This window comes from Microtus ochrogaster, unplaced genomic scaffold, assembly GCF_000317375.1.
Source record: "Microtus ochrogaster isolate Prairie Vole_2 unplaced genomic scaffold, MicOch1.0 UNK720, whole genome shotgun sequence".
NCBI lineage: Eukaryota > Metazoa > Chordata > Mammalia > Rodentia > Cricetidae > Microtus > Microtus ochrogaster.
Window position 1 is genome coordinate 1 of NW_004949818.1, and position 10495 is coordinate 10495.

Below are 10495 nucleotides of genomic sequence, written 5' to 3' on the forward strand. Positions count from 1 at the left end.
CCATGACATCTTCAGGATAGCCCCAGGCTGTATGAAGCTCGTCAAAGCTGTCTGCGACCCCCACCCTTTTTGGCAATTCTGGAGCCTGAACCCAGGATCTCCTGCATGCAAGACAAGTGCTCTGCACTGAGCTACAGCCCAGCCCCAGTGCTGCCCTGAAAGGTTGAGAACACTGGAAGTTTATACAAAATAGCCTCTCTGCAAAACTGGAGGGCTTTATATCAGGAAATAAAGCTTTATTTTTGTAACAAAGTATTGACAATTCTAAGTTTTCTAAATAGATTGTATTAAAAATCAGAAAACACAGTTCCAAAAAGGTACACTTAGAAGACATGCCCAATGCTCCCAGGACCTGTATCCACCAGCTAGGTCAAGGGGCCCTGCAGGTCCACCCCAACAGTGGGCCACCTGATAAACCCATCTCTGGGTTGACTGTAGCAGCTAGCTGCCCAGACCACTGCTGCCACAGAGCTGGCGGGCCCTGCTCCTCCTACATTATGCGCCATCCTACTGCTCAGGAATGAGCGCAGATGAATGCAGGAGACACAAACTAGGTCCACATGGCCTACAGGAACTATAAGCATGCATCTCTAGCAATTATTTCATATATACCACTGCACTGATTTTCTCAGGCTGACAAGAGGCTTAAAGGGTAAAGACACCTGCAGTACAAACTGGCAACCTGAAATCACTCTCTGGAAGGAGGAGATCCATACACACAGCCATGCTTGCACACACACAGACTTTCTATGTAAAATCCCCAGCAATTTTCCAGAAAATTCCTGAGCCCTTCTGACACTAAACGCTTAGGACTACACCAACCCAGAAGCGTTCAGTTGCCTGCTGTGCCCATCACCCGTGAGCTTCCCTGCAATAGCCCCACAAGTCGCTGACACCTCTCTCTCGGGAGCCCTCACCATAGAGAACACGGTGAAAAGGGGCAGTGGACCCCGCTTGTCTCCTGACAACATGGACTGCAACTAAACCTGGCACCATGTTGACTGCATTCAAGCTCCCAGAGTGCTGCTCTCCAGTACAGTGCCCAACTGGTCAGCCATTCCATTTGCTCCAAGGTTCTCTACCTTCTGCAGGCTTGGGTTCCAGGAGGCCAATACCCACCAGGCTTTCCCTGACATCTGAGGGACTTGCAAGAGTTTTCCCTGCTTAGCCATCTCCCCAGTCCCAACCTGATGCTTTCCCTAGAACAGGGTCTCACTTGTAAGCCCTGGTTGGCCTCTGCTCCTGAGTGTGGGGATTAAAGTGCACCACCATGCCTGACCTAAGAAATCTGTAACTGGTTGTGATCAATTAGTTTAAACACCACTGTATGCAGACCAGCCCGAAAACCTCATATTTTATAAGAACTGTGCAATTCTTCGGACCAGCATTAGGTTGAGTCAGAAAGTGTCAATAGCCTGAAGGCTGCATCCGGCTGCCCTGATCAGGACCACAGATTCCCGAGCCCTGTAGTCTCTCAACTTCAGGTTAGTCTCACACACTGCCTCAGAATGGTCTGAAACATTTTTGTCAGACGCACCCATGAGAAACCTGTGTACTCAGCATGCAGGGTCGCAGGACAGGGGTCTAGGGCACTCACATAGCACCCACCCCCACAGGGAACCCCACAGGTGTCTGCGGAGCCCTGGGGGTCCCCTGAGCTCCCCTGAGCATTGCTTCTCCACCCCTTCCCTCCACACTCTGGGCTTGACAGACACAGACCATTGTGAGCTCCTGGTCAGAAAGCAAACATTTTAAGCATCTGATTCTTGACAATTTTTTCACAATATTTATACTTTAAATAGATCTAGATGTCAGACAGGGTGGGTGGCAGAAGTCACACACAGCAACAAAGGCCGAGGCCACCAGGTGCAGCTGGCTCTGGTCATTAGCAGGCCCAGGGCACAGGTGCAGATCAAGCAACAGAATTCTGGGGCATGACTGCCAGGCACTTTTTAAGCAACAGCCTGCAGATATTGATGGATGTCCCCATCGAGAAAGAAAGCCCACTCCTACCAAAGGGTACGCTCCCCTCCTGGGCAGACTGGTTGTCAGCATCCCACTCCTCTCAGAGATCCTATCTAGTTCAGCCCCAGTCTCAGTGGGCTACGTCAGTGTGGCTGGCACTCAGTGCTCTCAAGTCTGCCAGACAATTATTTCATTCCTGTATGAAAAAGCAAATGGAAAATTATATTTAACCACACTTCTAAGGAGGTCACCCTCAAGCAATGATATGCATAGGAAACACTGAGCATTGGGGTTTACAGGTGTAGCTCAGTGTGTGGGCCCAGCTCTATCGGGTGTACATCCTCATATCCCAGAACCAGGGATCAATCCTTAGCTCCTACGCCACCCGGTGCCTTAGGTGGGGCTAGGGTAGCAGTTGGCACTTTATCAGTTGAATTCGGGTCACTAAGAGAGTTGTGGCCTCAGGTGGGATGAACAAGGACTAAGCTCCACGTGCCCGCATGTCCTTCACAGGAAGTCACAGCTGCTCCAGCTGTCCAGTATGCTCAGAGCACCAAAGAGCACCCAAGGGGGAAGGTGCCAGGACCACTAAAGTGATGGCAACACCCAGATGCCAATCCGGATGTCTAGGAGAAAGGGAAAGCACAGCGCCATTCTGGCTGCAGAGGGAGATGAAGCTCTGCGTTAAGCTGAGACAAAGCCTGGCATCTGCAGGAGGTTGCACCGGGAACAAGGCATCCCAGTGACAGCAATCACACACATTTTAATCATACAAGGAATCTGACCCAGCTGTGACACTACTTCAGTGACTACGGTACTTAGCTCAGACTATTCTTAGAGATAACCACATCTGGTACTCTAGGGGCATTACCAGTGAGTGACGTGCAGTGAGATACTGCATATAAGCCCATCACAGTGGAGCATGCTCAAGGGCGGTGGTTAGGGCACAAGCAGGACAGGATCCTTACTTGGAAGCAATCTTCTGTGGCTTTGCCACCTAGATAAGAATACCCAGAGATTTTCTTTTGGCTGGGCAGTAGTAGTACACATATCTAATCCCAGCACTTGGAGTCAGAGGCAGGCGGAGCTCTGCAAGTTCAAGGCCAACCTTGTCTACAATAGAGCTAGTTCCAGGAAAGCTAGGGTTACAAAGAGAAACCCTGTCTCAAAAGAAGAACAAAAGAAGGAAGGAAAGAGGAGAGGGGAGGAGAGGGAAAAAGAAAGAGCATTCAGAGAAATGACAAGCTTCATGTTGCTGGACCAGGATACGCAAGGACAAACCCATGAGCACACTGTTGACCAAAGTAGGATCACGCTAAAGTGACCATCTTGCTCTTAGGGATTCTGGGGACCACAGGACTTGGACAGTGGGCCTTTCCCTCACTTGGCCTGAACATGCATGTCCTTTAACTAGATTTAGTGCCCAGAGGAAATCCAGCATTTCTCTGCATATTTTACAGCATTAATTCTTCTTAAATGCAGCAAATACTACTACCTTCTGAACCTGCCTAGCCAGGGCAGGAAGTCTGCTGCCTGTCAGGTGAGCCTGGGGCTCTCAGAGGGCCCATTACCACAGGCACAAACTCTAGGCTCACTGTGAGGTCCAGATGCATAAACATATTCCATAATTTTTGGTAAATTAATAGGAAAAGCAGTTTAACTATTAGCAAGAAAAACTGTAAAGTCTTTTTTCTACTGAGAGGCCAAGTGTGTGGTGCATTCCTTTAATCCCAGCACTCAGAGGCAGAAGCAGGTGGATCTCTGGAGGTTGAGACCAGCCTGGTCTACAGAGTGAGTTCCAGGATAGCCTGGGCTACACAGTGACCCTGTCTCAAAAAAAAACAAAGTAAACAACAAACAAAAAAGCTTTTTTTTTTTTAGGAAAAGCAATTGAACCCTGAGGCTGGGCATGGCATGTACACCTACAGCCCCACGATCCTGAGTGTGGACTACACACACCTCAAGTAAACACAGAAGCAAGAGACAGACACAGTAAACACAGGCTATCCCTGAGGCCTGGGCTCACAAGACCTCCAAAGATGGGGATAAAGACCAGGACACAGCCTATGGGTCAAAGATGCTATGCACTGACCACAGCAAACAGCTAGCTCTGTTCGAATCTACTGGAGCAGAAGCTTGAGGACCAAAAGAAAAAGCCCTGTTTCCACACAATAGAATGCTGCTGCTGCGCTGTCTGCTTTCTGAGGTTCTTTGAGACAGGGTTTCTCTGTGTAGCCCTGGCTGTCCTGGATCATACTCTGTAGTGAAATAGGATTAATTTTGTGGTTTGGACTGAGGCCTGGAACTCACGTGGAGCAAGATGGCCTTGAGCTCTAGAGGGCTGGGTCCAAAAGCCTTGGGACCACACCCAGCCCAGCTGCTCTCAGTGAAGGTCAAAGAAAGCTGCACCAGTTTGTCTCTCAGTTTCCTCTTTCCTCCTAAGACACGGCAGCAAAGTGGCCCCTATACAGCCTGTCTCTGATCCCCTGGAAACTAAGTGTCCCAGCGCAGGCAAGAATGGACGCTGGAGCTAAAGGGAGACACCTCAGTTTCACATGTCATATAGCACAAAACCCAAGTCACTGAGAAACATCAGTACGGAATGTGGACTTGTACCTCATAGCATGCCTGGCTGCTAAGGGGCCACAGCATTAAACCACCCCACTCTGTGAGGTGTGGCCACACACTGCTGCTGGCTGTTAGCACGGTTAAGCCATAGAAAGATGGAAAAGAGGAAACTCCCAAGCACTCCCTCTTGAGCAGGGCATTCCGGAACTGACTTTGCACACTAAGAGTTTCAGTCAGAGGAACAGAACCATTACTCAGACCAGGTTTGGGGTGCAGACCGGCAATCCCAGTATTCAGGTGGCTGGCAAAGAAGAATCACAAATTCAAAGCTTACCTGGCTCAAAATTAAAATGAAAGGTTAGCCAGCCCTGTTAGGTCTGAGGTAGTCCATATATCTAGGAAGGAGCTCGAGCTAGGAGGATTTCTGGTCACTAGATAAAAGTCAGCATTCTTCAGGAACTTGAGAAACTGGTTCCCATCTGCCAAAAGGAGTCATTTCCCTCGCCTCTGGCTCAGGGACACAGGACTACCTGTGTGGTGCCTATGAGCTTATCAAAGCCCATGCCGGTATCCAGGCTCCCTCAGAACCACAAGACGCTCCACATGTCACAGTCAGCGCTAGGCTGCTGGCTAGTCCGCCCAGCTACCTATCCTCCTTACAACAGGCATGATCTGTCCACCATGGAGCCCCCTCTCGGCCTCACTATCTCCACTACTCTCTCCTCTCCCGATGCCCTGGCCCTGGCCATGTCCAGCCCATTTTCATTTCTCCCTGTTCTGGGTTCTCCCAGATGCCTCTTGGTATTTTCTCTTTCGTTAACAATAAAAACCTTCCCCCTAAGAATGTAGCCATCAAGTCAGCAGTTTCTTTGCTACACCCCTCACATACAAGCTCAAGAGGGGGGCATTTGCGCTGCATAAATGTGACCCTGGATTCTACCCGTAGTACTTTGGCCAGTCTGAGAGAAGCAGTCTAGCAGCCACCGGGCTCCCTCTCAATACTTGAAGAAATGCTTCACACGACAGACACTGCCTTGCTGACCCTACAGACATCTAGAAGCCTGGGTAATCAGAGCTCTTCATCCCAGAAGCAGCTAGCATGGGTCCCCTTACAGGCAGAGGCCAGCACCAAGTCGTCTGCCCCACAGACTTCCAGGTCCAGTGTTCAGACAATGGATCTTCCAGGTGTTCACAATGGCATGAACGCCTTGGAGCCTCTCCAGGCGCAGATGGCCAGCATACAACCACTATTCAGAACCAATGTGTGGGCCGGGCGTTGGTGGCGCACGCCTTTAATCCCAGCACTCGGGAGGCAGAGGCAGGCGGATCTCTGTGAGTTCGAGACCAGACTGGTCTACAGAGCTAGTTCCAGGACAGGCTCCAAAGCCACAGAGAAACCCTGTCTCGAAAAGCCAAAAAAAAACAAACAAACAAAAAAAAAAACAATGTGTGCTCCCAGCTCAGATCCCCCTGTCTCCCAGAATCCACTATGAACCCAAACAGACTCTGGAGAACACTGGCCAAGAATGTAACACAGGCAGCCCAGCGCCCTGCTGAGGGCCACACGGGGAGTAGAATCGGACCCTAACCTAATGGCACCGAAAATGAAAGTGGGCACTTTCAGAAGGCACGAAGCCAGCAGAGCAGCGGGAAAACAACTTCAATTCCCAACGTGTTGTCCAAAGCCCTAACTCAGAGTGCGGAGCCTGAGGGTCCCGACTGACAACTTTGAAACTGCACCCCTAAATCAGCATTTCTGCTCGGCAGTGCCATCCTGAAGTCTGGAGTGCAGAAAATGCTGACAAGGCTCCAGAGAATGTCCCCAAGTGAGGGGCAGCAGGCACCACAGAGACAAGGCACGGGTAGCTTGTTATAGAGCAGCAGAGTCCCAGAGTCCCCTGTGAGCCACCGTCTGGCAAATCCCCTTGACAACGTGGACAGCACCAGGTGAAGCCCTGTGATGTCCACACTTTTCCTTCCACCAGGAAAGCCTGGAGGTTAGAAAAGCCGCAAAACCACAGAACTCAAGCATCATCAAAAACCACTCTTTCCCCAGAATCCCTGCCCGAGTTGATGTGATCACTGCTTCCATGCCTAAAGCCAATGCCCACTGGGAAGAAATGATACTGTGGACTATCTGCCGACTCAGCAGCTGTTGTAGGCTGTGCACGCACATCACAGTGTGGGGTCCCCAGGTCACCTTCAGGTGTCTTCCTGTCACCCCCCAGCTTGTCTGAAACAGTCTTTGAACCTGGAGCAGGCCATTTTGGTGACTGGTTGGCCAGGATACCTCCCGGGTCCAATTTTCTCTGCCTACCCCAGGGTGGGGGTTACACACATAGCACCATGCCCCCCCCTTTGCGTGGATGCTGGGGATCCGAACTCAGGTCCTCAGGCTTGAGCAGCAAGCACTTTACTCACTTAGCTGTTTTCCCAGACTGGTTTTCTTTTTAGTTGTGTGTATATGTATGTGTGTACACACACATCCGTGTGGAGGCCAGAAGACAACTTGGAGTCAGTTCTCTCCTACTGTATGGGTTCTGAGGGTTGACAGGCCTGCTAGCAAGCCTTTAACCCCTAATCCGTTTTCACTTTTGGAGTCTCACTGTCCCCTCTGATGGCCTCTCGAATGCTAAGAGTACAGGCATGAAACGCTATGCCTGGCTCACTTGTCACCAAAGAGGCTTTCTCCGAACAGAATCGAGGTGCTCCACCAGCTCCCTCTGAATCCTAGGGCCAGCTTCCCAGCTGCTTCTCAACCTGCCCTGGAAAGGAGTGGGCAGAGTACACACACCATCCTGAGACCCAGGAAGTCTGCTCTGCGGCTATGGCGCAGTACAGCATGCTGGCAGGAAGAGGGCGCTGAGGATAGTTACCCAGGGTTCCTTGGCTCACTGTCCCGTGCACTTCCTCCCTTCAGCTTCCTAACCAGCTTCTCACTGCTCCGTCTAATGGAAGCCCGGAGTTTGCTAAAGGAGCCACTGCGCTTTAAAGATCCAGTGCCATCCTGAAAAACACGTGAACAAGTGTGAAGCTGTGGGTGTCCCACCCTTACCCATGCTCAGCCCAATGACCCCAACTGCTGCCAGGCACTGGCTGGCGTGTGAGTCCTGCCAAAGCCACCAGACTGCCATGTGCATGAACCATGAACCCATTGAAAACACCCATGATCAGAATCCTTTGAAAATGAGGAGTCCCAGCAGAAGCAGCCACATTCCCAAAGGAGCGTGAGCCCACTGCCATCTTAGGACAAAGGACAGTACAGGTCAGGAGAACTAAGGCATCTTCCAGGACTGTCTGCCAAGTGTAACTCCATGCTGCATGAACATGTGTGCACCCGGCAGGAAGACAGTCAGGATGCCACACCTCATGAAGGAAGACAGTGTCCTCCTAACAGACTCACCTACGCAAATTTTAAATGTCAAATCTAAATGTAGCTGCAAGTTGTTTAATTGGATGCTCATTTTTATACAAATCCTAAAGCCCTGGGATACCTGTGGGAAGTGAAAGAGCAAGCAGCTGTGCCCATAACCAAGCAGACACTACAGAGATGCTTGGCAGAGCCTGGACATGAAGTCCGTGCAGAGTGGGCCCTGCGCAGAGCAGCGTCTACCCCAGAGCCACCCTCAGGGAATCTCAAGAACCCAGTGCCGCCAGAGGCCACGCAGTACTGCGTCCCAGAAGACTGAGAAGGTACAGAGCAGACAGACACAAGACATAGGTCAGTTGGAGTGAGTTTATTAGAAGTTAGAAAGACACAAATACACACATCACAGAGCACTTTAAGATTAGTAGAGAGAAGCAGAAATGCCAAAATTCCACACCAAGACTACAGAGCAATCTACTTCAGTGTGTCCTGGGAGGCCTGTGCAGGACACTGGCCAGGTCTGTAAGTGCGACAGGGACGTGCGGCACATGCCTTGCTCCTACAGCTCAGTGACTGCACAGGTCACTATCATGCCACTGTAATACCTGGGTGACATTAACACCTGTCATGGGTGGACAACTACTCTCTCTTAACTGTTAAACTTGCGTGTTACACAGTAAATGGGTTTATTAACACAGCTGATATCTCTAAGTACATATCTGGCAAAGCTACATGTATCCAGAAATCAAGACCCCAAAAGGACAGCAGCACCGAAAGGAATGGCCAGTCCCAGAGGTGCGGCTGACAAGCTCCTAGGGGCTGCTAGACACAGCGGGCAGCACTGGAGGGGCTGGAGGAGGCGCTGCCCGTCATGCAGGAGCAGTGTGGGAGGCACCGGGCAGGTGGCTAGGCCTGTCAGACAGAAAGAGAGAAGCAGGTGAGGCAGGAGGAGCACAGTGCGGCAGGCCCCGCCCCCAAGCCCGCTCTACAGTATTTCTAGGTCACAGATCTCAGCGGCATGAAGCTCAGTGGCCCGGGCACTCCCTGCTCTACCAGGCTGGCACAGCAGGTGCTGGGCCCAGGGCATGTGAGGGATCGCAGGCTAGCTTTCTCTAACTGTCAAAAGTGAAAGTCAACATTTTTCAAGCACAGACTGGCACTGTGTTAGAAATCTCCTCAGCACTTACTATGGAGAGTTTCATAAGTTATTGAACATGAGGGAAGTTTGGTGGGGAAAGACAGGAAAGGCCGAATGTGGAAGACGCCATTGAAACTTCTCCTGTCTTGCAGCTTTCTCTAAATGCCACAAGCTCCCCGCAGTCTGGTGAATTTCAGTCTCTTAAAAACACTAACACCCTAGAATCTCGAGAACTTTAAGACCCAGTGACTTTAGAAGTTGGCAGCACATTTGAAACATGCAGTTGATGATCCGAATAAAAACTGCTCCTGGGGCCGCCAAAAATCTCAAAAGGTGCAGACAGCTGGGCCTGGCCCGCCCGCTCGGACTCACCATGGGACGCTGAGCAACTCATTTAACCAGCCCGAGCTTCATCTTTCTCATCTTTAAAATGGAAAAATAAAACTTGTTACCAATGCCTCATGAATGCCAGGGGACAAGAAAACATCAGTTCCCACTGTCTGTCCTGAGAAGGATGCTAAATATTACATGTTCCCACACAGCATGATCCTCCTGCCCTCGTGGTCTGTACCCCATCGAAAGATGCTGGCCACCTCCCTGGGTTCAAATGGATGACAGTGAACTCTTTCTCAGCCACTCCACCTGTTCGCTGAAGTAGCAGGCATGTCTAGGCTGGGTAAAACTCAAGCAGACAGATACCCCTGAGCATAGCTCAGGACTCGGAGGACCACTCTATTCTGACACTCTATGCAACTACAAGACATTCATATTGCATAAACCCTTTTTAAGATCGCACTTATTGTGTGTGTGTGTGTGTACACTCACATGTAAAGTGCATGTATGGAGTTCAGAGGATAACTTCTCCACCATGTTAGTCCTGAGGATTAAATTCAGGTCACTTGAGTGGCAAGTGTCTTTACCCACTGAGCGATTTTGCAAGCTCTCAGATAAGTCACCGAAGACGCTGACTTTAGTATTACCTCTGTGCAGTAGAACTGTAGAGAGGGTACTTCTATAACTTCTTTTAGTATATTCTAGTTGCCTCCTTAGCATAACTTTTCATAAATAAAGATCTACTCTGAATTAACAGTTACCTCATTTCCTAATAACCTTCAATAAGAATTTAGTAATTAAAACTGTGAAAGTCAAGCCTGGTGGCACATGTCTTTAATTCCAGAGTTCAGGAGTCAGAGGCAGGCAAATCTCAGTGTTGCAGCCAACCAGGGCTACACTGTAAAACCTTTTCTCAAAAAAGCAACAAAACAGGTGGCGCACACCTTTAATCCCAGCACTCGGGAGGCAGACACAAGTGAATCTCTGATGTGGGAGTGTCATATATCAATCTGTTGATTTCATTGGTTAAGGAATAAAGAAACTGCCTAGGCCCCTTGATAGGCCAACCCTTAGGTGGGTGGAGTAAACAGAACAGAAGGCTGGGAGAAAGAAGCTGAGTCAGA

At 50.1% G+C, this 10495-nt stretch overlaps 1 long non-coding RNA gene across 1 annotated transcript; it reads right to left on the reverse strand.

Moving 5' to 3' along the window:
* Positions 1-8255: 8255 nt before the first annotated feature.
* LOC101985708 lies at positions 8256-10238 on the reverse strand. The gene is made up of 2 exons (XR_258986.3): positions 9411-10238; positions 8256-8812 (listed from the first exon to the last, which is right to left on the reverse strand). It is a non-coding gene; the product is annotated as an uncharacterized LOC101985708 (long non-coding RNA).
* Between the last annotated feature and the right edge of the window lie 257 nt (positions 10239-10495).